Source organism: Aulonocara sp. 'chitande type north' Nkhata Bay, linkage group LG6, assembly GCF_057382095.1.
Source record: "Aulonocara sp. 'chitande type north' Nkhata Bay isolate Kocher_YH1m ecotype deep benthic linkage group LG6, A_spYH_male_GT1.1, whole genome shotgun sequence".
Lineage (NCBI taxonomy): Eukaryota > Metazoa > Chordata > Actinopteri > Cichliformes > Cichlidae > Aulonocara > Aulonocara sp. 'chitande type north' Nkhata Bay.
Genome location: NC_141349.1, coordinates 16,815,690 through 16,843,091, shown reverse-complemented (window position 1 = coordinate 16,843,091; position 27,402 = coordinate 16,815,690). Strand labels below are relative to the sequence as shown.

General features: G+C 40.0%; 1 long non-coding RNA gene across 1 annotated transcript; it reads left to right on the top strand.

Moving 5' to 3' along the window:
• Nucleotides 1-676: 676 nt before the first annotated feature.
• On the top strand, nucleotides 677-26,176 carry LOC147327584 (uncharacterized). The gene is made up of 7 exons (XR_015130028.1): nucleotides 677-765; nucleotides 6,673-6,781; nucleotides 11,482-11,614; nucleotides 14,857-14,969; nucleotides 20,245-20,314; nucleotides 23,161-23,224; nucleotides 24,750-26,176. It is a non-coding gene; the product is annotated as an uncharacterized LOC147327584 (long non-coding RNA).
• The last annotated feature ends 1,226 nt before the right edge of the window (nucleotides 26,177-27,402 follow it).

Genomic DNA, 27,402 nt, shown 5'->3' with positions numbered 1-27,402 from the left:
CATATGGAGTGCTGCATCGAGGCTTGGTGGAGTCATACCTTTACATTTGGGTCACACGTCACCGCTTGTATCTCCTTCTTCGTACTCTGGTTGTTCTTCACAGTGTATTTAACTAATTTGTTTTTTCCACCTTACTGGGAACAGTTTTCCTACATATTTTGCAAAGTGCTGTGCTATGTTGGAGGTTGATGAAGTAGCTCCTCATTGGAGGAGCCGACATGCCTTGTGGTTCTCTCAGACATGCCTGGATTTATTTCGTTTGTGCACTAGGGAATGTAAACACATGGTATTGTGTGTATATATACTTAAAAATTCTAAATATTTACAAAACTTCCTGTGGCTGGTCCGGGTATTACCGGGTATTTAGGATGTTTTCATATGTACACTGTTTAGTCTGTCTCGATATTTGGATTGTTAATTAACTTAAGTAACAATAAACAATGAAATAAACAAATATGTTTTAGATATTAACCCCTTGTTTTAAAAAGATGAGTTTTAACTGTTTTCAAACAGTCTTTAAACACATCTTATGAAGTGTCTCTCATAAATTTATGACCTTAGAATTTTAATATTAGAACAGTTTATCATTTTAAGTTGTGAGTTTCTTCTTCCAGGAGTTGAAGCTGTATGATGACGTGCCTATTTCAGGACGTCAGTTGGGCAGTTTGAACTGTTGTTGGCAGAGTTGAGACCACATCTGAGGACTCAGAGAAATCATTTCAGAGAGCCGATTGACCCAGAAAGGCGTCAAGCTGTGTCTCTGAGGTACCATTTCCATATCGTTGTATAATCAGTACTGGTGCACTAATGCAGAAAATATTTGCACAACATTTACGTATCCAGTTTGTAAAGGCAGAAAGAAAAAGATTAGTTGGTTGACCATTTGAAATCAGTTTTTGTCTTTAAATATCTTTGGTGCATCAAAACTGCGATAAAACATCAAGACAGAATCAGTCTGCTGTCAGTTTGCTATACGCTTGGTTCATTGGCAATAATTGCCACATGTTCACTACTCTGTCTGAGAATCATTTTATAGTCAGTCTGAGTCAGTCTACAATTATTTGGTGACAGGTTGTCTCCCACCGAGCAACCTGTGTAATCACTGTGTGATTGAATGGGCGACCAGTTGGTCAATGCAACTTCTTGCAGTTAGAAAAAAAATGCAATTGATGGGAAACCATCAATTTTTCCAAGTCACAAAGAGGTTTCCTCTATTGTACTCTTGTGACTGAGGCATAAGAGACAAAATAATACATTAAACAGCTTTACAAATATGTCCACAAAGAACAGTTTCATTCCATTTCTCATACGAAACTGATATAAAGGCACTGATTTTACAATTTATTTAGAAAAGCCCAACTTGACTTAATTACTTTAAACAGGTCAAGCTGCAATCTAAGCATAACCATTTTTTGTATAGGTAGCTATATTCAAGCAACTCTCTCTCCATCACAAATTGCATGTCTGTGCAACTGAAAATGTTCAGCTAAACGCTAATAACAGAAACAGATACCTCTGTTCTCGAACATAAAAATACATTCCTAAAAGTCTAAAACTTAATTGTATTTTTCAACCAAACCAACAGAAACACAGAAAGTTGTAGTTTTATTAAAGGCGAATGGGTGGATTGCTTCTTGGCTGGTGCAGCAGCTTATCATAGTGTTATCTATACTGGTCTTCACAAGTCAACTAGCATAGTATCCTTGGAGAGTGAAGCTGACCAGCCATTAATGGACATGGTAAATGGACAGATATGAAAGTGGTATTGATTTTTCATGTAACTTCTAGCAGAAATGTGTAGCTGCATGAAACTGGGATACAGATACGTACAGATATGTCCTAGTTCTCCTGGTTACCAGCATTTCCTCTTAACATTGCTGAAGAGCACTGAAGTGTGCATGGACACCACTGTATTCATTACACTTTCTCTCCTATCTGGAAAAAATGCTGCACTTTAAACACAACAGGGAAAAACTGGACCCAACATTACTCATAGTAAAAGGGGATCAGGAAGTAGTACGTGACATGTCAATAATAATATATATGAAGGGGTTGCATGTGTTTTAACAATTACATTATGTGCTGGAAAACAAGGCACACAACAGCAGATATGACACATTCTGTAACACATCAATGTAGTCACATCCTCAGGCTTTTTCCCCATGTGATGATTTGATGTAGTATGACTGGGAAATGATGTGAACATTCTATAGTAATACATCTTCCATGTACTGGTGGTGTTGTCCTCATTACTTCAGAGTACTCTACAGGGGATGGTGACGACAGTATGTGACTTCACTATTTTGTTGAATATTGAATTACTGCACATAGTGTCCCTCTAAGGAAAACACTTTTGACTAATAATAGAAAAGGGAATGAGATAATCCAGACTATCAATGAAGATAAATATCATTGCAGGAAAAAACAAGAAGCGTTGTGAGAGCACAAACCTCCACCAAGGCAGCTCTCTCTTACTTTAAAGGCAAATAGTATTGCTTTTTGCAATTACTCATTCTGTCTAATTTGTTCTTTTTATACATACTGGAAATAAGGACACTAGCTTCTAATATTTGGCCTGTTGAAATCTAATTTATAGTATTGTTATTACTGGAAATAATTATTGTTATTTATACTATAATATTTTATTAATGTAGATCTACTGCATGTGCAGCATTCATTTCATTTTTTAGGAAAAACTGAAGTAATCAGTAATTAGTTACTGATTACTTTTTTCAAGTAACTTGACCAACACTGTTTGTCACACACACAATCATACACAGTACGACATGTAGTGAAATGCTTATTGCTGTGCAATGCCTGACCATTAAACTACAGTAAAGAAATTTACAAAATTTACAAATATTAAATTTTAAAAGTTTACAGTAACAACAAAAAAACAAAGGTCTAACAGTCCAGACAACCCCTGATTCAGGACTCGAACAGCCTGAGGGAAGAAGCTCCTCCTTATTCTCTCTGCTTTGGCCTTAAGGGAGGTGAGTTAGAAGAGCCCGTTGTTGGGATGGGAGAGGTCCATCATAATCTTTCTGGCTTTGGTCTTGCACCACTTCGTGTAGACAGCCAGCAGGTTAGGAAGTTCAGAGTGAATGATGCGTTCGGCCGAACATACCACTCTTTCAAGATCTCGTCTGTCCTGCTTGGTGCTATTCCCATACCAAGTGCAGATGTTTCCCATCAGGATGCTCTCGATGTTGCAGAGGTTTTTAAGAACCCTCAGCAGCAGGTGGAAGTGTCTTAGTCTTCTGAGGAAGAAGAGATGCTGATGGGCTTTCTTGACCAGGGTGTTGATGTGACATGACCATGACAGGTCCTGAGTGATGTGAACACCCAGGTACCGGAAGCTGTCCGTGCTCTCCACTCGGGTATCACTGATGATCAGAGGCTTGTAATTCCTCATCTTCTTTGTTGTGAAATCCACGATCAGCTCCCCAGTCTTGCTGACGTTTAGGAGGAGGTTGTTCTCCTGGCACCAGTTCTCCAGGTTTGAGGTGTAAGTATGAGGTGTAAGGTCGTAAGTATACAGTGAGTACAGCAGGGGACTTAAAACACAGCCCCGAGGCACTCCAGTGCTGAGTGAGATGGAGGAGGAGACATGTTTTCCCAACCCAATCACTGTGTTGAATGCTGAACTGTAGTCCCATAGAGCATACTAACATAATTCCCTCCTAGGAACTCGTCTGTGATGTGTGAAGCAGGTGTGATATGGCATCGTCTGTGGGAACAATTAGTCCGGGTACCCCATGCCAATATGGTCTAGTCTGAATATCTTTTGTTTTTTTAAATAACTACATAGCATTGGTATGACTTTGACCTTAAAGATCAATCTATTGATTAGAGGTCAAATGTGATGAGATATTTAAATCTTAATATGACACTTTCTATATGTTGACAATACACACCACACTAAGAATCATAGTTTCTAAGTTGTTCTTGACAATTTTCAACCAATAAATCATTAAGTTGACCTTGAAGACCTCGGTGGATGTAAGTCAAATTTTATTGGATTATTAATAATAAAATAATAAAAACCTTTTAAGCTGTCACTACAGACAGAATGACTCATACGCAAATACTACTGAAAAGATAATCTCCTTGGCAGGAATAAAAAATCCTGTAACTATGGTAATGTAATGTTTTCTGCAAGCAGCCTAAAACAGACTGTTTTAGTTCTTGCTCATTTCATTTACATGTTTTCTTGTGTTTCTTAGTGTTTTTTTTTTTTGTTCTAATTGTTTTAAAGGTGAATTTAAATTGTCATAATTTACAACATGAAATAACTAAATTACACGTGTAGTCTATATATGTATATTTTTTTACAAATTAGGGTTTTTTGGGGGTTTTTTGCGCACCAAAATTTTGACTTGGTAATACCAATCAGTTTTTTTCACACCTGCACTGTTTATTCCAGAACACACACATGAATTTTATCTTTCCTTGTTTTTTGAATAACCTGGATAAATTCCACAATTTCTTTTTATCAGATGTAGAAAAAATTATACAAACTGACACATGACACAACTGATATACCTTTAATTATAACTACATATTTCCTGTGGAATCAATAAAATTTTCTGATTCTGATAACATTGTTGACGTTACTATGTTTAAAAGAAAAACAAACAAAATAACAAAACGGGGAGCATTCTGGGGAAATACAGAGTTTCTCCAGTAAGAGATTTCTTTGTGAGAAAAACCCTGTTTCTGACCAAATACAAGTTCACCTCAGCGTAACATGAAGTTTCTGTTACATCCTAGCATGTTCAGAGTCTCAACAGTAAACAGTAAACTACTTCTGTGCCTGAACATCCACCGGCTTGCGGCTGTGTCGCATTTTTGCCCCACTAGAGCTGATCACACCCACTCAAGATAATGCTTGCAATGCCACACTGGAACATTTTAAAATGGTTCTTTTTGTTCATTTACGGCAAGAACCAAATTTGATTCCAGTTAAAGTCTAGATAATCAGCTGCTTATAATCACATTTTTGCATTTTGATTTAATGATTGCTTCTCAGAACATTGAATTGCTTTAAGTTAAATGTATCTTTCCCGAGAATTTTCCAAATAAACACTGACAGTTCTGCACTTCTTTTCATCATTTTTTTAAAGATTAGCACCCACGCTGGCAGTTGATAACAAAAAAGCAAATAAAGGTTGTGTAACTCTGCCCTATCTGTAAAAGCATAGCTCACTGTAGCTGTCAGCTGGACTTAACTGATATGGATCAAAGCCTTCAGCCTGAACATATAACTCATCAGGAACCTTAATGGTGGAAATTTTAAAAAAGCCAGAAGTTACTAGAACTGCTGGTCATCGGTCACACGGCTGTTCCTCGTGGATTCAGCAGGAGAACTTTGTAAGCAGAGCTTTACTGCTGCTTTGTTGCTGCTTTTAACTTGTAAGATTCAGTATCTCTATTATTAGCTTTATCTTCAGCTAGCAGAGCGATGAGACTACCATGCGCTGTCAGTTTTCAATTCCTCCACTAAGTTATCTGCTGCTCGATTCAAGGTCAGTTCATGCCGACTGTGTGGTATCTACTTTGTGTCTCAAAATCCCTTCTGAATGTGCTCGGCTTTGACGCCTTAGATGCATTTTACACTTTCTTCATACAGAACAGCAGAGGAAGCAGAATGCCGTGTGCACTCTTTACAGGTATATTTGGCACAGACAGAGTTGGGGTTTTTTTTAACTCTTGTAATCATTTGTTTGTAAGCTCTGCCAACTCAGCTCAGGGCAAGCTGTTGTCATAGCAACACCTGTCCCCTCAGATTATGGAGGCTGTCACTGGAGCCAATTCAGCAGAGGGGATTTTAACCGGGGTAACAGTTGCACCTACTTTACTGCAGATGTGGCATGGAAATTGACAAAGAAAATTTGCTGCAGACAGGTGGTCTTTGTGAAATACACGTACGAAGTTGCAGCCAGATCTTTCAGCACCTACTCTGGCATATGCTGTCCAGGCTGTGAGGTTATGAGTGATGACCCTTGGTTTAATTATTGGCACCTACATAGATCATTAGAGGCATAGCGCATTGGGAAAAGGTAGACATCAGCATCCCCCCCCGAGACCCACACACAAAGCTCTGTAACACACAGATTTGCATAAAGAACATAATGTGTTGTTACTCTGCTGGGTAACTATGTAAACTCTGACATTTAAAGAACTTAAAACACTGAACTGTGAATGTTAGACCGCTTTAGCGACAGAGGTTGGCTCTTCTCTTGTATATTTAGGAGATCAAGTGATATTCTCTCAGTTTGGTCATGTGACTGCCTAAACAGGAGTTTCAACAACAAAACAAAGGTAAATTAGAAGGTACATATTTACTTAAAAAATGAGTAACTACTCACTGGGAATGTTAATTACTTCCCTTTTGTGTAATGATTACAGTAATAGGAACAGTATCCTCTATCATATCTGTTCTGGTTCCATTCACATGTCATTCAGTGAGGCATTGTTCGGATTAAACTGGATGAAGAACAACTAATTTGCTGCACGGGCACAGGGAGTGGATGAATTTCAAAACAATGCTTGTCACTCAATAAACAGTGGAGTCTGGAGTACTTAATCTCATGCATATTTATGAGGAGATATTAAAAACGTGCTCAATCGTATTGGGTACACTGAGCCATGCGCTGCTGCTATTTTTAGACCCTCCTTCGACTGTTTCTGGCTCCGCACGTGAGGCTTTGGGAATGTCAACAAAAGGCTGCAGATAACAAGATGGAAAATGGGAAATGTCAGAGATGACAGAGCTGCTGTGAGTATCTCTGCACATTTTTTCTAAATATTGTCACCATGATTAGCGTCAGGCTTAGAGGTGAAACACTGGCCTTTTGCCTGTCAGGCAAAGGCATGCTTATTTAGGTTTAATGCTTCTTTTCACTCAGTGGGAAGATGTTTTGGGGGAATGCTGCTGTTATTTATAGTACAGTATAGTCACGTGTGGAATAAAGGAAGAGATAAAAGGAGAGAGACAGAAGCAGTGAGAAAGACAGAGTAAATGATTAAGAAAATAAGGATAAGAATTTAATTGTGGAGGAGTAGGACTCAGTTTCAACCCAGCCATGTTCTACTCCCTCCAGAGCCTTGTTATAAAAGATGACCTTCTTGAGATATGGAAAGGAAGTTTGCAAAAAAGATTACAAAGAAAAAATCTGCACCATGGTTGCTCAGTCATCGCTCACTTAGCAGAAATTTCACATTATTTTGGCACGCTGTGAGTCTCATGTGTCTCTCTCTTATAATGTCTCAGTAAAGACAAAGTTCAACCCTAGCTGTTTTTGCTAGGGTTAGTTTTTGTTTTTGTTGTTGCTTGTGTTTTGCTATGCACTAACTTTCCTTTCATTTCGTGTGCAGCCACTCCCACCTCTTCACTCGACTGATCTGACTCGCCTCATTAGCTTCTTGGTGTACAGTATGTACCAGTGGAGCACAGTGTGTGTTCCTGGTAGTTTTCAGGTCTTGGATTGTGTCTGCTGGTTGTTTCATTTTCTTTAAAAAAAAAATCTCTTTCAAGCCTTTTATTGCATTGTTTGGTATTGCCCTCCCCCTGACACATTGTGAGGTTAAAGAACAACATAGATTTCTCCTAGCCAATCAGCAAAAATCAGGTTAGGGACAGGTATTGTGACATTGTTGCATCTAATCAGTCAGTAAATGTCTGGAGCATTTTCAAAATTCACTGTGTTTCCAGCATTCAGGGAATTGGGTTATTCACCCCTATCTACTCCCACGCTTGTGACCATCACAATTAACAGTGGTAAGTAAGTTGATGAATGTCATGCGTTATATAGTTCAGTTGTTATTCTAAATGTTCATATAGGCATCGTCAATGTTGGATTTCTATAAATTAGTGAAATTTGTGGCATAAAAATGGTGTAACCTTAGTCCCCTGTTGAGCTAAAACTAGAATACATGATGGTAAATCCATTTTTAGCCATGCATCAGATCCCTCTAGTGAACCATACTTGTGATATTTCTAAAAAATGCTCTATTATAAACATAGGTTAATTACATTAAGTGACATTGGATTTTGCCACATTTCCGTACATCCCTGTACAGTGATTCAGAGAGAAATGTAATCAATTTATAGACGTTTTAGGCTCTAAATATTGAAATATGTTGTTTTGGATGTTTTATGACCTGATAGCTTTATTTTTATGTTATGTCTTACTAGTGCTAAAATGAATTTAGTAATTCGATATTTGTTATTTATCTAGTTTTGACTGAATAAATTGTTGATGTTGATTTGCGACATAAAAAATAAATTATTAGAAAAAAAGTCACAAAAATGCTATATGTTCCATGTTACTTTACCCAGTAGAACATCAAATTGCATCAAACTATGTGCTTATTAGGGTAGTGACTATAAAGGTATAGCATGGTGGTGTAGTGCTTACATTCACAGCAAGAAGGTCCAGCTGGCTAGAGCCTTCCTCTGAGTTTGTTTTTTCTCCTTATGCTTCCGTGGTTCTCACTAGATCCAAAGACATGCATGAGAGAATTTAATTGGCAATTCTAAATTTGTTTTGAGTGTGAATGATTATTTGTCTTAACTCTACGAGAGACCAGTGACCTGTTCAGGGTGTACCATGCCCCCAGGATAGCCTCCAGCCCCCCTGACTCATCTGGATAAAAAAAACTGAGAAACTGAATGTATCCATCTTGAGTGACAGATAAGGAGGTAAGACCTAATTAAAATATTATCATTGTCAGCATTGTTGTAAATACATGTTTCAACCACTCTTTTCAGTAACTTGAAAGAGACTCAAAGTGCTTTTACTGTGATATGATCTTTTTCAAATAAGCGTTCACGTTTTTAAGCCCTTAAGTGTTCAAGATATTATGAATTTCTTAAAAACATACAATGACTTGGACTCAAGGATAAAGTGATTGCAATCTGGTAATCAAAAGTCAGGATCCAGAGGACCTTATTGTGAACACCTTTTTGGCCATGACTTCAAATTTCTATCAGGGTAAATAAATAGCATTCCTAAAATTTCATATCTAAAAGAGCAAAATTCAACATGAAGAAAAATGGCAGCTTCGCTGATTGGTGGAGGCAGTAATTCCAGCGTATTTCATGTTTCACATGGCAGTGAAATTTAAAATAAATCAGTGGATAAATACATAAAAAGAATGCATTGTGATAGTTTAGGGACTTCTTTTTCGCTCAAACAGCTGATAATACACCCAAGTGTAAGCAGATCATTTGTGCTTTAAATGACACTGACAATGTACATTATTTTCCTATAAGATAAGGAGTGAAATGTCTTTTGGCCATTTTTCGCCTTCTAGTCAGACTGCTCTGATATGATATGATGTGATGTGAAATGAAATGAAATTGACTGAGCGGTGATGTCATGATTAGTGTGTGTAAATCAGCTTGACCTGTCAATCATCGTGCCATCGCAGCACCCATCAATACCCCGGAGAAATGAAAGCCAAGGGCACAGTGATAAGACTGACAGGGGATAAAAACAGGAGGATGTGTTGGGGTGGTGGTGGCCTATAGTTGGGGGATGGTGTGGGTGAATAGAGAATATGAATTCATATATAAATAAAGCTACTTCTGAATCTATGTAATGTATGTAATATGAAACTGGCTTTCCATTTTATAATTTTGCACTTACTAAGACTGCGGAAACATAATAGTATCCCTGGAATGACAAGTGAGCTTTGCTTAGATTGCTTTGATTTTGATGGCATCGACATGTCTCAAAATAGCTGGGACAGGTCCGTGTTTACCACTGTTCATCTCTTCTTCATTTAAAAACATTCTCTAAATATCTGGGAGCAGTTCTTGGAGATTTGGGAAGGAATATTGTCCCATTCTTGTCCAATATAGCATTTTAGCTGCTCAACAGTCCTGGGTCATCTTTGTTGTATGACGTTTACCATTGTCTTGATGACATATGAAAGCATTTCCCTGAAAAAGAAATGATCTGAATGGGAGCATATGTTGCTCTAAAACCTGTGCATACCTTTCAGTGTTGATAGTGCCTTCCCAGATGGGCAAGTGAATTCCAGGCACTAATTCACCCCCATACCATCAGAAATTTAAGCTTTTGAAATGAGTGCTGATAACAAGCCAGTTGGTCTTCTCTTCTCTTCATCCCGATGTGGTGTCTGATTTCCAAAAGGAATTTCAACTTTCAATTTTCAATACATCTTATCACAGAAAAGTTTTCCCTATAAGATGACGGCCTTTTTGGATCGCGTTCACATGTGGCTGCTTCTTCTTTGCACAACAAAGCTTTAACTTGTCACGGTTGATAGCAGGGACTCAAGCGCAGAGCAGGTTGACATTTCCAAACACAGTTTATTTACAACATCAGTGCAGAATATATACAGTGAGGGGGGAAATCCAGGGTTCCAAAGGTCCAAGGGGAAGCTCTCTCACACTCGTTCTCATCTCCGCGTCCAAACTCACACACGTTCACGGAGCAGGAAGGTCACAGGTCCGGGGAGGAAAACTATCATACAGGAGAGGGAAATTACTCACAAGTCACAAAATACTTAAGCACAGATTCACGGGAGCTGAGAGAATCACTAACGTGTCTCGCACAATCATCCAGCGATGAGATGATCTGCGTCTCGGCCTTAAGTAGTGGACAGGTAATGACAACTGATCGCGAACAGGTGTGTTGGCAAAATGTGGGAGCCTGCAGTGAGCTCCGCCCAGGCAGAGCGATAAAGGAGAGAGAGAGAGAACACAAAACACATGTAGCCTTGCGGGGCTGGCTGGGTAGACACGGGGACCATGACGGTACCCCTCAAAAGGAACCTCCCGGCGACCCACCAGGTTTACCTGGATGCCTGCGATGGAAGTCCCGAAGCATATCCTTATCCAGGATAGCCGCCTGAGGCACCAAGGGGCGTTCCTCTAGCCCGTAGCCCTCCCAATCCACCAGGTATTGAAAACCCCTACCCCGGTGTTGGAAGTCCATGATGCGGGTGATGTTGCAAACCATGCGCATGTTGCGTGGCAGTTTGAGAAGGACGGACACAGGATTGACAATGGCGTTTATGGGAAAAAGACCAATAAACTGGGGTGACGGTTTTTTGGATTTGGTCCGTAATGGCATAAAACGAGTAGACAGCCATACCTGTTGTCCAATGGTGTACTCTGGGTCTGATGACGGTCAGCGAGAGCCTTGTTTCGTTCTGCTGTGCAGAGTAGAGCAGCCGGAATCGCACGGCAGGCACGGCGGCACCTACGGTGGTGAGCCTACACAGAGGGGACGGTGTGCTTACCTTCGCCAGCAGCAAAGGTGGTTGGTAACCCAGGGACACTTCAAAAGGAGACTTGCCCATGGCAATAGAGGTGTGGCTGTTGTGTGCGTATTCAATCCACGGAAGCTGTTCACTCCAGGTCGATTGATTATGTGAGGTGACGCAGCGGAGGGCAACTTCAAGCTCCTGGTTTGCCTGCTCTGATTGTCCGTTACTCTGCAGGTGGAATCCAGAAGAAAGACTGACCTTGGCCCCCAGCGTGGAACAGAATTCCCTCTATACTCGGGATGTAAACTGCGGCCCTCTGTCCGAGACGACGTCCTCGGGGATCCCGTGGAGCCTGAACACATGGGAGGTGAGGAGCCGAGCCGTCTTCAGGGTAGTGGGGAGCTTCGGGAGGGCGACACAGTGTGCAGTCTTGGAGAAACGATCGACAATGGTAAGTATAGTGTTGCGCACATCGAACAGGCTGATACATACTCTCTGGCAGCCTTAGCCATAGTGGGCCACCAAAAGTAACGTCAGAGGAAGGATATGGTGCGGAGGGTCCCTGGATGGCATGAAAAATGGGCGGTGTGAGCTCACTGGATAACTTGAGGGCGGATGGCCGAAGGAACAAAGGCTACGTTCACACTGCAGGTCTTAATGCTCAATTCCGATTTTTTGATCAAATACGATTTTTTTGTCTGCTTGTTCACACTACAAATAAAATGCGACAGCAAACGCGCTCTAGTGTGAACACTCAAAGCGGCCCGCATGCGCAAAAGAAGACTTCACACACAACGCGCTCTGTTTCGACCCAGAGCAAACAGTATTGTTTGATAGATGGCCCTTAATATAAAGAGTTCGGACTTTACATTTCCCAATTTTTGCTTTAAGTTATTTTGTTATTTACATAATAATGTAAATTATTACATTTATGTAACAATGTAAATTATTACGCCCACCTGGCTTGCCGGGAATTGAGATGTCTGGCCGAATGGAGGTACTCCAAGTTTTTGTGATCCGTCCATAAGATGAACGGCTGCGCTGTTATTTACATAATAATGTAAATAACCTAATAATGATCCTTATTGCTGTTTTAGAGAGGAGCAGTGCTTCAAAGGATAGCTGCAGATTTCTGTCAGAATCTGCAGATTATACAGTACAAATAAAATGTTCACGTTTCTCCAACATTGTCTTCCCAACAGTTTCACTGATATCTACACGGGATGGCCAGAGAAGCATTCGCGATGTCTTCTCTGGCGCTTCTCTGGCGCTGATAATTGGCGTCTGTCTTGTGTCAGTGACGTAAAAGACGGATTTAATGCGACCTGACCGTTCAAACAGCAGTCGCTTTCTAAAACATCGGATATGTATCGGATTCAGTACCACATACGAAAGTGACCCAGATCGGATTTGAAAATATCGGATTTGTGCCGTTCACACTGTCACACCATGATCGGATATGGGTCGCATAGGGTCAAAAAAATCGGATTTGATGCGCTTTCGCCTGCAGTGTGAACGTAGCCAAAGAGGCGGCCGGGCGGACCGGTCCCTGGATCCGGTTCGGTTTCTTGCGCCTCCTGGATGAGTGACTCGATCTCCCACGAAACAGCTCCAATCACACAGGTGGCTGGGAGAACGGGTCCGGGGTCCGATTCCTCCCCAGACAGACAGAGAACTGCCGGGACAGGGCATCTGGCTTCACGTTTCGTGATCCCAGCCTGTAGGTAATGGTAAAGTCAAAGCGAGTAAAGAACAGCGCCCACCTGGCTTGCCGGGAATTGAGATGTCTGGCCGAACGGAGGTACTCCAAGTTTTTGTGATCCGTCCATACGATGAACGGCTGCGCCGCTCCCTTCAACCAATGTCTCCACTCCTCAAGGGCAAGCTTAATGGCCAGGAGCTCCCGGTCTCCGATGTCGTAGTTACAGTCCGCGGGAGAGAGACGGCGAGAATAGAAGGCGCATGGGTGAAGCTTACCATCCTCCTCTTGGGTTAAGACCAGTACGATGCATCCACCTCCACCACGAACTGCTGTGTGAGGTCCGGTTGCCGGAGAATGGGTGCAGTGGTGAATCTCTCTTTGAGCAGGGTGAAGGCTTGCTGAGCAGTGGAATCCCACTGAAAAGGAACTTTTGGAGAGGTGAGTTTAGAGAGAGGAAGAGCGATTCTGCTGAAGTCACGAATGAATTGTCTGTAGAAATTTGCGAATCCCATAAAGCGTTGCAGTTGCCAGCGATTAGGAGGTGTGGGCCACTCCACCACTGCTCGCACATTCTCCGGGTTAGTCCTTAAGTTCCCCGTCTTGATGACATAGCCCAGAAACGTGGAACTCGCACTTCTCCCCCTTCACAAAGAGCCAGTTTTCCAAGAGGCATTGCAGGACCTGCCTCACGTGAACTTGGAGCTCTGCGAGTGTCTTAGAAAAGATCAGAATGTCATCCAAGTACACAAAAACACAGCGGTTGACAAAATCACGAAGCACATCATTAACCATGGCTTGAAACACAGCAGGAGCATTGGTCAGACCAAAGGGCATCACGAGATATTCAAAATGGCCTAAGGGTGTATTGAAAGCCGTCTTCCACTCATCCTCTCTGATGCGCACCAGATGGCAGGCGTTGCGCAAGTCTAGTTTGGTAAAGACAGTCATGCCCTGAAGTAGCTCAAAAGCAGAGGAAAGCAACGGCAAAACATATTTGTTCTTCACAGTGATCTGGTTAAGGCCCCGATAATCAACCTACTCAGTTGCAAAATGTTCTTCCAGCTTTTTCTTTTTAGTACCAGTAATTTTTTCACCCTTTTGTTACTCTCTCCTAACTTTTTTAGGTGTGTTGAGCTAAAATTATTCATGAAATACTGGAATGCCTCAGTTTAACCTCCTAAGACCCGAACTCTTCCACGGCATGCATTTTTAATTTCTCTTTGAAATTTGGGCATATTGGGGGACGATGAATGTAAAAACAAAGAATTACCAGATTTTTTTTTTTTACCTTATTTTTGTTTTTAAGAAAAATAAGAGCCACATATGAGGATATTCGTTTAAACTTTTGATAAAACAGTAGCAGTATAATGTCCTCGTAAGTGGATATCAGGCCCTTGTAGAGCAAAATTGAGTATTTTGGTCTAAATAACCCAAAATGTGATGTCCACATATGTGGACGCCAGGTTCTAGGAGGTTAAACATGGGATATATTTTATATGTGCTACTGTGGATAAGAGATTTGCAATTCATTGCATTCTGTATAAATTTAACAGAATGTTATAAAAACAGCCAAGAAATCTGTTTGTGGTAAAGGCAAGGGGAAAAACTACTGTATTGTGATTGCAGTTTTTGAATCTTTGGGGCTTTTCTTTGCTGTCAGTCACAGTGGGGTTTAGCTCCTAATCTGATCCCAAAAAAAGAACCTTAAATCCACTAATTTTTATTCCCCTGCTCATCACTAATGTAGGCCACTAAGGACAGACACACATAGTGCTGGCACAAATCTTGCACCGATTACAGATGTCTACTAAAGCTTATTCATCAGCTGGAAACACAACGTTTCTGTCAATGGGTAATTTGAAGGGCAATAAAACAAATGATCTGCATTTTTTTCCACTCATTTCCAGAGTATCTGTTCTTGCCCTGAGTGCCCGCACATCTCTGGCTCCATGCCATTACCTACATGGGCGGCCACAGCGGGAGACAAAGACCTAACTCAGGCACAACTTGTGGACGCAAGGTGACACACGCATCAATTGGGATGACACTGCAGTTGCAACTGGGAAAGCATTATGAATAATGCTATGCAAAAGAACAGCCATTTCCATTTGGTAATATGTGCATACTGCATACTGCAAATGTCTCTACTGTTTCCTTATGCTTAATATATTACCATAGATCATAATAAATATCTTGAGTGATCTTGAGTGATAAAGTCCTTATTGATTAGTAATTTCGGCAATTGTTGGCACATTGATCATTTGCATGCATTAATGCAAATTGACTAATCATCTGCTTTTTTCAATGATGATCCAACACAAAGATCATGTTGGAATTAACATTGTTAGAGACAATGATATGATCAAAGAAGAACAAGCCTTACTGTAGATGGCCATCTAACTAGAATAGTATGAGTCTGATAAAGTAATAGTCTTGAAAAATGGTTGACCACAGCCAGCTGTTACAGTAAGTTACTGTATAGCAGGGTAGAAGGGAGAAATCTCTTAAAAATAAATCACGCAATATTTTCTGTTATGTTTCAGACTACTTGATTTTCTTTGCAGACAGGCTGTGATCAGCTCTCTCGTACTCCTATTGGTTCTGAGATTGTTTCCTGCGCTTTTTGGATTTAGCCAATTACAGTTAAGTCCATAAATATTTGGACAAAGACAACTTTTTTCTAATGTTGGTTCTGAACATTATAACAATGAATTTTAAATTAACAAATCAGATGCAGTTAACGTGCAGACTTTCAGGTTTAATTCAGTGGATTGAACAAAAAGACTGCATAAAAACAAAAGTAAAGGAACTAAAGTAATTTTTTCCACACAGTTCCTTCATTTCAGGGACTTAAAGGTAATTGGACAAATGAAATAAATAAAAATAAAATGTTCATTTTTAATACTTGGTTGAAAACACTTTGCTGGCAATGACAGCCTAAAGTCTTGAACTCATGGACATCCTGTTATTTAATGCTCTGCCAGGCCTTTACTGCAGCGGCCTTCAGTTGCTGTTTGTTTGGGGGCCTTTCTGTCTGAAGTTTAGTTTTCAACAAGTGAAATGCTCAGCTGGGTTAAGATCAGGTGACTGACTTGGTCAATCAACAATATTCCACTTTTTTGCTTAAATAAACTTCTGGGTTGCTTTGGCTGTATGTTTTGGGTCACTGTTCATCTGTATTATGAAACGCCACCCAATTTGACTGCATTTAGCTGGATTTCAGCAGACAGTGTGTCTCTGAACACCTCAGAATTCCTGTGTTACCATCATTAAACACTAGTGTCCCAGTGCCACTGGCAGCCATGCACGCCCAAGCCATCACGCTGCCACTGCCATGTTTTAGAGATAATGCTGTATGCTTTGGATCATGAGTTGTTCCACACCTTCTCCATACTTTATTCTTGCCATCATTCTTGTAGTGGTTGATCTTGGTTTCATCTGTCCATCTGTGTGTCAAGGTGAACAAGCAGACTCAAGCACAGGACTCTGAAAAAGTTTTGATTCAAGAGAGTTTATTTAAAGAGGTAACAGGTGATATATACAATAGTGTGGGGAAATAGAGCTCCGGGGAATCCAGGGGAAAGTGACCACGTACACACTCCTCTTCTCACTTGCCAGTCACTAACTTGTCCTCGCTCCCACTCCACATTACCGTCCGCTCATGACGAAGTCCAGGGAAACATGGAAGGGCCCAGGAAGGTCTGTACACAGGGAGATAACACAGGTTAGAGATCCACAGAACACGACAAAGGAAAGCACGATAAACTTGAAAGAGTCGGGGCTGCTCTCACTGAAATAGCACAACCATCCAGCGATGACTGCGGTGAATCCTCTGTATTTACCTTCATGCAGTCTTCTCTTTATGTAGACTTAGATATCAACACAGCTGCCTCCTGGAGAGTGTTGTTTACTTGGTTGGCTGTTGTGAAGGGCTTTCTCTTCATCATGGAAATGATTCTGTGATTATCCACTGTGGATATCCAGGTATTTTTGCCATGCTGAGTTCACAAGCTCTTTCTTTGTTTCTCAGGATGTGCTAAAGTGTAGATTCTGTCACTCCTAATATTGTAGCAATTCTTTTTTTTTTTCTGTTTTCACAGCTTAAGGATGGCTTGTTTCACCTGCAGCTCCTTTGACCTCATGTTGTCTGTTCCCAGCAAAATTCCAAATGCAAACACTACACCTCAAATCAACTCCAGATCTTTTATTTGTTTAATTGATACCGACATAACGAAGGAATTGGCCACACCTGCCCATGAAATAGCCTTTAAGGCAGTTGTCCAATTACTTTCTGTCCCTTTACAAAGTGGGTGGCACATGTCAAGGAGCTGAAACTCCTAAACCCTTCAAGGGCCAATTTGAACATGGATACCCTCAAATGAAAGCTGAGTGTCTACACATTATGCTCATGCATATGCAAATTAAATAACTGGAATAATTTTCAGTTAACAGGTAAAAAACAAAACTTGCGTTAGTGTCCAAATATATATGACCATAACTGTACATTCTACAATGTATTCTACATTGTATTCGCAGATGTTGCATAAGTCATTATAGCTGCTATCCAGCCCCTAGCCAGATGCCAACACCTTATAAAGGTGAAATTTGGCATGCATTAGTGAAGAAACATCACCAGCTAAAATTTAAATAAATGACTTTTTCTAGAAGCAAGTCATCTTACTCAGTGGCCATATTAAAAAGCATCTGAGCTCTTACATGTGCAATCATTTTGAAGCATTACCTTAATTAACTTTAATTTCATTGGTTGATGAGACATAAAACTGCATGTATAAAATATCCAATAAAATCTGATTTAAAAAAATCACATAAATAAAGTCAGTCTGCCTGCTTCCAGTCCACTATATTGCCTAAAGCATTCACTCAATCATCCAAATCATCAACTTCAGGTGTTCCTATCACTTCCATAGCCAAAGGTGTATGAAATGAAGCAGTCTGCTTTGTGAAAGAATGGGTCACTCTCAGGAGCTCAGTGAATTCCAGCATGGTACCATGATAGGATGCCGCCTGTACAGCAAGTCCAGGTGTGAAATGTCCTCGCTACTAAATATTCTACAGTCAGTGAGTTGCTATGATCCCCAATCACTTTCACTTTGTTATAATACCACTAAGTGGTAGGCCACATAAATCAGATGCTGTGGTGTAAAGCACACCGTCACTGGACTCTAGAGCAACGGAGACAATGTGAGGGATGTCTATTTTCTCATTTACATCTTTCTCTTTGTCTGAGAGTAAAATTATCACATATTAACATTTTCTTCTTCCCTGGGACAGCCACTGGACCTTTAGTAGCTGACAGATTGTGATCCAGAATGCACAGAAACAGTTTGTCATATTTGTTGAAATGTTTGAAAAGAAAAAGTTACTCTGGCTTGCATCACTTGTTTAGCACTAGCTAGATGCTTAAGTGAAGTGAACACTTCAGCTTTATTGATATTTCAACTATGAATGCGTGACAGGGATGAGACTGAAAAAAGGATGAGGTGACTTAATGGTTTCCATGGCATTAGCTGAAAGCACCACCAGACTCAACAATAAACTGGCTTGACATTATTTTGTATTAACCTGCTCATTGCATTTCATAACTCCTTAACTGAAAGGGCCAGACAGCTGTTCATTCGAGCTTCCATGAATAATTATTGGGCAAAGTTCATGTGACATCACATGAAAAATATGAATAGCCTTTAATATGTGTGACTAAAATATGAATAACAACTGCACATGCAAAAACATTGTCATTCATGTATATCAGCTAATTTTCGTCTTACTGTCATTTATATGTCAGTGGATTATAATTACTCTTAATAGACGAGTGTTCGCATCTATATGAGGATGCATTTTTAGCTTCAGGAGTTCCATAGAAAAATCTGTCTGCTGAGATGGAAAAAAAGCAGAGAAATTTCCAACTAAAGAAACAATAGTGTCTGAAGAAGCATGAAAATGCATATTTTTCCAAAGTGTTTCCTTGAGAATATAAGCTACTTTCATTTGCTCCCTAATTCAAAAGGGGTCACCGTAGTGGATCGCACCAAATGGTTTGTTTGGCAGATTTTTTTATGCCAGATTTTCCAGATTCAAACCCAGGTGTAATGACCAAAAGATAAGACTTGGGTTAAAATAACCAAGGCAGTGAATGTTGTTTCCACTGAGACAGACTGTGCCTCAAGTTAAAAAAAAAAAAAAAAAGTGCATAAACTGGACAAAGAGCGGCAATGCCTATGATCCATAAAATCTTCCAGACAGGGGCTATGCAAGTCATTTTATTTAATATTTTATAAGGACAAGTGAGGTTTGTCTGAAGCGAATAAAATTCATTCATTAATGAGGTGTTTCGTTACAAGTATCCCATTTGTCACACACATTAAATGAATGTTGAGTCTTTCACACAGCAGACGTGTAAAAAATGTATGTGAGAATAAAATGCATCATTAGCACGATGATGCAGCTTCTGTGCTTCTTGCTAAGCTTTTAATATATTTAATGAATGATGCAGAATTGTGACAAAACTTACAGACTTTGCATTAAAAAATCACCAGTGTGAAAATTCCCATTCCTGCTTCAGTCACTGTGGAAGCCTGATCTGAAGGTTGATTGCTTCTCTTCGGATTGCTCTATACAAAATCATTTAGACTTTGATTTGCAGAGCTTACCCTTCTCCTGTAACTTCTCTCAGCTGCTCCCTTCTCCCTATCATTTCCCCACAAATACCACTGAATGTCTCTCAACAGTACATTCTCTGGGGCCATGTCAGTCTGAGAGAAAGAGAAGGGATCCTGACATTTTCTTTTATCCTCCTAAGACCCGAACTCTTTCATGGCATGTATTTTTAATTTCTCTTTGCTATTTGGGCTGATTGGGACCTGATGAATGTAAAAACAAAGCAGATTTTTTTTTTACCTGATTCTTGTTTCTGAGAAAAATGAGATCCACAAATGAGGACATTTGCTTTAAATTTCGAAAGAATGGTGGCCGTATGTCCTCGTAAGTGGCCCTTGTACAGCAAGGCATAACCTTACGCCTAATATCGTGTTGGCATCCTTTTTGTTGCCAACACAGCCCTGACTTGTCGAGCCATAAACTCTACTAGACCCCTGAAGGTGCGCCTGGGTATCTCACACCAGGATGTTACAATAGCAACAGATCCTTTAAGTCCAGTAAGCTGGAGGTGGGGCATCCATAGATCTGACTCGTTTGTCCAGCATATGCTCACTGAACCATTTTTGTTTTCATTGCCAAAAGCATCACACTGCCTCCACTGGCTTGTCTTCTTTCCATAGTGCATCCTGGTGACCTGTGTTCCTCAGAAGAAGCCGGCCATCTGTGTGCTGTAAAAGAACATCAGACCAGGTCCCTGTCTTCCATCGCTGCATGATCCAGTTTTGATGCTCACTGTTTGTGCTTTGGCAGTGGACAGGGGTCCGCATGTGCACCTTGTCAGTCAGGGTCCAACACGGCAACAAAATGCAATGAAATGTGTGTTCTGACACCTTTCTATCAGAACCAGCATAACCCTTAACAACAATGTGATCACAGTAGCTCATCAGTTGTATCAGACCACAAAAGTTAGCCTTCACAGCCCATGTGCATTGCTATACATGTGCTTGTTTGCATGTGTGTGTGTGCATGCATGTGAGAAAGTGTGTTTTTCTTGTCTCCTTTCTTGACGTAATTCAAGTCATTACTTTTAGCTAGATGGCCAAAAGGTGTCATCACCCTTGAGTTAAACACCAAAAACCAGGTTCACTAAAAAGTTTAAAGTGACAGTTTTTTTGGTCTATTAGAGGACTTGGTGGATAGGTGTGCATGTTCTCTTCAGACCAGAGCTTCAGATACTGAACTGCTTGTCTTGTCTTTATTCCATTTGGGTCAGTGACAACGTTCTTTAGGGCAGTGATCCATGACTGATTTCCTTCTGGAAGAGCAGAGCGAGGAGGAAAAGAAGCACCGTTAACCATAGAACCTGAATATTGGCTAGAAGTAGTAGCCCTAGGAGGTTAGAGACTCTCGCCCATTGTTACACAGAGTGACAGAGTCTTTGTTGTGGGATGATAAATTAATAAATCAATAGACATGTAACAAGACAGCAGTTCATTCCATATGAGTAGCTGTTTCAGGAATGTAAACAAAAACGTGGGCATGATTCAGCTCCTTAAAAGTAAGAACAAACATGAAAACATACCTGATTTAATTTTGACGTCTTCTGCTTGAACACTTCTGCACTGCTTCTTGTGCTTCTTGCCATTTTAAATTGCTCCAGTACTTTCTTACAAAGAGCTTGTTGGGAGCCTAATCAATCTGACTATGATTACTGCCCAAAAAAAGTTTTATGTTTTTTTTAAAATACATAAAGGAAAAAGTTAGATAATCACCTGCTGATACATAACTGGCAAGCTTTAAAAGCCTGAGGATTGCTTAATGGGGACTCCTGCAGAGCATACATCTGAATCTGTTAGTTAAACAAATAAATGGCTGCATGTATTCTAACACATTTCACTCGTGGCCAATGTGAATCAGCTCAGCCAATATGAACAGATGCATTCTCTGCAGGAAAGCATTCAGATGTAAGAAGCACAGACAGCTGTCCAGGAGCGGGTACTGCTTCAAATGGCACATACACAGCAAAGCAAACAACGACAAGCCACCTGAGCACTGTGATCTCTCCGCCCTTAGACCATATTATACTTGATCAGCATGACCTGCATTTTGGCTTTGAGCAAGTTATGACGCTTTTGTGGGTTTCACACACCATGGGGCAGATGCAAGGACAAGAAAAATGTATTTCAGTATATATCTGCTCCAGGCCCAAGGACAGACTTTTCCTGTATGACTGAGGGGCTCACCTGAGGCGACTGTCACCAGGAGATGAAGAACTTGTATTGCTTTCAATGCTTTCTATGGTTACAAATTGCTCTGATGGTCATATACCAAATGGTGCTGGCTTTGAGGTCACTTCTATCTGAAAGAGGAGGGGCAGAACAATGGATCTCGATCTTCTTAAAGCATAAAAGGATGCAGAATGTGTCACTGGATGAGATGAGCTGGGGGTTAAAAATACCAATGTCAAGCTCAGCAGGCTTTTTTCTTTGAACAATCATTTGTCACTGAGCCTGAGATGTAATCTCCTTTGTCCTTAAGTTTCTGCGTGTTTTTCAGTCTGGCACAGTGTGAGTGTCATACTCTCACACCCCTGTAACCACACATCATCGTCTGTCTTTCTTAAGTATTTCTGCTGATTGTCTACGGTGACCCACCATGGGATATCAAATATTTTGGAGAACTCATGAAGTGATTGGCGATATATATACCCTGCAGCATATCATTACAGAAGAGGCTCAAAGCGAATGTGCAAGTTTTGTGTTTTGCACTTCACTCAACATTTAGCTCAAAGTGTGTGTGATCCAAGCTGCACTGAATCACTGAATACAAAAGGGATGGATTCAGAGCTGGCGACTGCTGAAGTTCAAATGTTAAGACAAAGGAAGACGTGTAACCTCAAAGCCCAGATCGACTCGACACCTTCACACCTGTCAAAGAGCACAAGTGTGACACTTTAACAGGTACAGACACTTCATACTGAGCTTTCTTTACAAAAGTGCTCCTTGCAAAACAGCTCTTTACAGCAGGAGAGACATCCTGACAGACCGAGTGTGGTTCAGGGCCCTGACAGGAAAGCACAAACATCTCATGCTAACCCGTGCAGCAGTTTGGAGGACAAAGCACCTCTGTCAGCCTCACAGCAGATGTCCTTTGGCTGTGCTTGGCACAGCCAAAGGACAAACAATTACATTTGGGGTTGTTGGTTGGGATTGGGGAAAGGTAGACGTATGTATCTGCATGTTTTCCATGTGTTGTAAATGCATAAAAAACAAACATCCTCACATGTATGAATTCTATAGAGTCATTATCATTTGACATCATAATTATTCACCACATGTGTCCAGAGCCTGTGATTACTCTTGCAGAACACTAGTGCTAGTACTCCCAACGAGTAACATGCTAAACCACAGCATGGAGAATGAGATCCTGCAATAGACCTCAATTGCTAAAAACATGCATGTGTGCTTTTTAAAATATGTTATTGAATTATTCATAGTGCTATTTTTAAAAAGGATGCCAAACTTAAGTTGCTGTGTGCCCCTATGTTTAAAAAAAGTCTGTATCCAAAGTATATTTTATTCTTTTTCTCCATTCAGATACTGTGAGAATCTGCATGGAGAAAGAGAAGACAAGGAATCACATAAAGAATTCACAGCCCCGGTGGGTCTTGTATTTGATGACCCTTTGCCCTTTCTCATGTGCCAGAGGTGAAAAGACAAATAAATATGTAGGAAAGAGAGGAACATCTGCAGCCAGGCACATTTTCCCCAAATGTGTTTGTTTGCATAAGATTTTAACACTAATGTTAAGATTCTATTAGAGATACCATATGTAAGACAAAAAAATAAATAAAAGGGCAATATTATGCCAAAGCCTTTGGCACCTCAGTCATCTTAGGCATTACTTAGGAATATGTCCCTCGTGTGGTCTCCCATGTTCTCTTGATAGACAGCCCCAAGACATCACAGTGACAATCAGAAAGAAGACGAAGTGACAGGAACATTCACTTTGTGCAAGAATGAATACACTGTCTCTACATATCTGTCTGTTTCTTTCTTTACTTAAAACAAGCTCCTAAAACAATGACGGGAGCGTCATTTGAGTCAGGCAACGATCCACAGGCCAGAAAGAGACCACGTTTGCTTAGAGCAATGTCAAGATCACTAAAAGTAAGAACAAAAATTAACACTATATTTGTGGCTGCATGGACTGAATATGTCGGGGTTAATTAATTTGACAAAACAGAAAAGGTTTTTGTGAATGTTCTTGCTGTTGTGGACAAACAGGTAAGAATAAAGTGCTCTTGCACCATATGCCACCTCAGGTAAGGTGTAAGGTGGAGACAAAATAGTGCCCCAACGATGCCCCAGAGATGAAATGGTTCTTTTAAACATCCGATCACAAATATGCAAATAGGGCTTTTCAAAAATCAATTAATGCAGTTGAGAAGAATTGGTGTAAATAATTACATTTAAATGAGGGATGTAGCCCAATTAGATGGCCCCGTTTCAGAGCCCTGTTGCTGTGCATGCACGCTCACTGAAATGGGACAATTAAATGGAGGAGAGCCATCATTAGTGTCTCAACACTTTTAACTTGTTCGTTTTAAAACGCTGCGCTACACCCTGCTGAAAATACTGCATGGGTTAGTCCTTAATATATTCTCTGGCTTGTTTATTCCCTAACAACCTCTTAACCACAGGATTTAGCCACATGATATTTTCAGGGCTGGAAAAAAACATTGAGTTTGGTTAAAACAGCAAATCAAATTAATTTTACATCCAGTCCAACAGTCACAAACTAAAGCCACTATCTTGTTTTTTTGTTGTTGTAGTTTTGTTTTTCTTTCCCTGGAGCCACTTTTTTTCTCTCACTAACACTGAGCATCATCATAATGAGATGTATCACAGTTTCTAAAGTAGTAAATTTAACATACTATTTAACCATAATGATGTTTAGCTGATGACCACTATAGATGTAGGAGGTAACGGATTTTTGACCAGGGTCTGGTTCATCTTTGAAGCTGGATCACACACAGTACATTCACATGTATAACCCGTTTGTGCAAATCCATTGACTCTCCAGGCTATAATTATACATACAGTTTTTTCGGGCCCCACTGTAGAGCTTTGTTGAGCTTGGTGTTGTTTTCAACCTTGCCTAACCTCGAGCCTCTGTTTTTAAGGTGCTTCCCATTTTGCCTGTAAGTGAGCCTTGTCTAGAACTTCTCCAACTTCACCTTTCAGCCAGAAGTTCAGCTTTCTTGGCCTGCTACAACTCTCTCGTCAGTGAACCTGCTCTGCCAACCGCCTGCCAGTCTGCCTTTCACCTGCCACGTACTTTCCCGGATGAGCCACACACCCCTGGGAAACTTCAGTGCAGCTCACCATCACTCGCTTCAAAGTGTAAACAAAGCTATTTCTGTTATCAGCTTTGGTCTGAGTACTGCCTTTTGTTTTGTTTTGTGTGGCATGTACATTTTATATGCATAAAATCTTGACACCTATAATGACTATTTTGGCTTGTTAGGCCCCTGTGGTTGTGTCTCAAACCCTCTGCAGTGTTAGATTTTGACTGCTTTGTGCACTTGTTCACGTGAATGCTTTTACTAAGTAAGACTGGTAAGACTGATTATGCTCTCTTTGCATTTAACCTCCTAGGACCTGGCATCTACATATGTGGACATCACATTTTGGGTTGTCTGGACCAAAATACTAAATTTTGCTCTACAAGGGCCTGATATCCACTTACTAGGACATTATACTACCACTGTTCTATCCAAATTTAAAACGAATGTCCTCATATGTGGATCTCATTTTTCTCAGAAACAAAAATAAGGTAAAAAAAAATCTGGCAATTCTTTGTTTTTACATTCATCAGGTCCCAATCAGCCCGAATAACAAAGAAAAATTAAAAATGCATGCCATGAAAGAGTTTGGGTCTTAGGAGGTTAATACTGTGTCACATGTTTTTAAAGTTTTAGCAGTTGAGTTGTACATGAAGCTTAAGAACTTGATTTACTCACGTGCAGCACCGCTGGAACCTCTGTTCACACTGCATTAAAATCATACATATGAAAATGTATATTTCAAACTGAAATGTTTTATCTTTATGTAATTTTAAATGCTGCTTGCTTAATTTCTTTGCTGTTGTTAGAATTGTATTCAGCCCATTTAATCTTTGATTTATGCACTCATGTACACACCAATCACTGAATCTTTTTCTAAATTATTATTTTTACTGTCCTAAGTTTCAAGTTGTGGCAAATCTTCTACCCACCCAGTGGCATGGAGTTGTTTCCAGTAGTATCAATAATAACTAGGTGAAAATTTATACACAGGGTTAGGACAAGGACCTAAGTTTAGCTTTAATTAGTTGGTTGGTATCAGGTACGTAGCCAGCTGGCTACTAATGAATGCTATTCATGCAGATATAGAGCAGAGATACAATTATGTGGCATAAATGGCAAAACCCCACTTTTACAAAAGATGTCCAAAAGTCAAGGTTTAGCTTGAAAAAAAAAAAACCCTCAAAAACCTCTCAAAAAAACAAACAACCCCCCCCCCCAAAAAAAACCCCAAAAAACAAAATTACTTGGCTAATAATCTAAAGAGTCTGAAACAGTATCCAGTCAGCCAATGATAAAAGAAAGTAACACTGAATGAAGTAACATAATTTCCATGAAAAAAAAGTAGAATTAAGTATACACATGTTCAGTGTCATAATTATCATGGCAAACAGGCTACAGTCGTGCTGTTTTGTGTTTTTGTGGATAGTAGAAATTCATGGATTTGAGGTCAGAGCAACCAAACTGGGAGCCCTTGTAGATGATGCGCTCTGCCCCGCTGTCGCTCAGAGTTTTGAGAAAATATTTATTTCCCTTTTATTAATGAATGTTTTTACAGTGGTTTACAGGTATTCTCTGTTGTTCTGGAACATTTTTTTTTGTTTTATTACACTTTTTAAGTTATCAGCTGATACATTTCTTAGAACAGCTCAAACATACAGAACAACCTAGGCAAACAAAATAAAAATAAAAAACAGGCAGGACCTTTACATTATTTGTCAAAAAAGATGTTTTACATAAAAAAATATAGTAATTTCCATCAAAATGACAAACTTCTTTGACACTGTACAAATCTGGACATGTCGCTGTTTAGATGTTTGACAGAATGACAGCAGTTTCTGAGATTTTGTTTCTAATCTTCTAATTTCCTGAAAATGTCTCATCTTTTAAGTGACCTAATTGCTTTTGCAGACAGTGAATGCTTCCACTATTAGTGTTGCTTGACTCCTGTTATGTATTGAAGAATATTTATCACAATCTGAAGATGCTGAATTGTTTTGCATTGTTCTTTAAAATGAGAAAGAGCTGTTGTTATATTTGCACATATTGTGAGTGGGATAAACATTTTTCCTGCAGCGATTACACAACACAGTCAGTTACTTAGAGGAATATCAGTTGAAAACAGATTGTCATCAGTATCGCACCTCGTGCTCTCCCCTGTAGTGTTACGGGAAGAACCAAGCGGATCCAGCAACTATATTTAACTGTTATCAGAGCAGACTCCTCCATGTTCACAGTTTGTTTTAACTGTGTTGTGATCAAGTTCTATGAATACTACGACAAAATGTTACAACCAGTCATATCACTGACTTACACCTGTGTCCTTGGCAGATTTTGACAGTTATGTGGTTGTTTCTGCATGCAATCATCTACACAGCGAAATAATGAAAGGATCTTTCATGGTGTAAAAATATTTTTAGCTGATAGAAACATTAAATTGAACATTTGTTTAAATTATAGACAATGTTGCATCATAGTTTACCTAAATGCA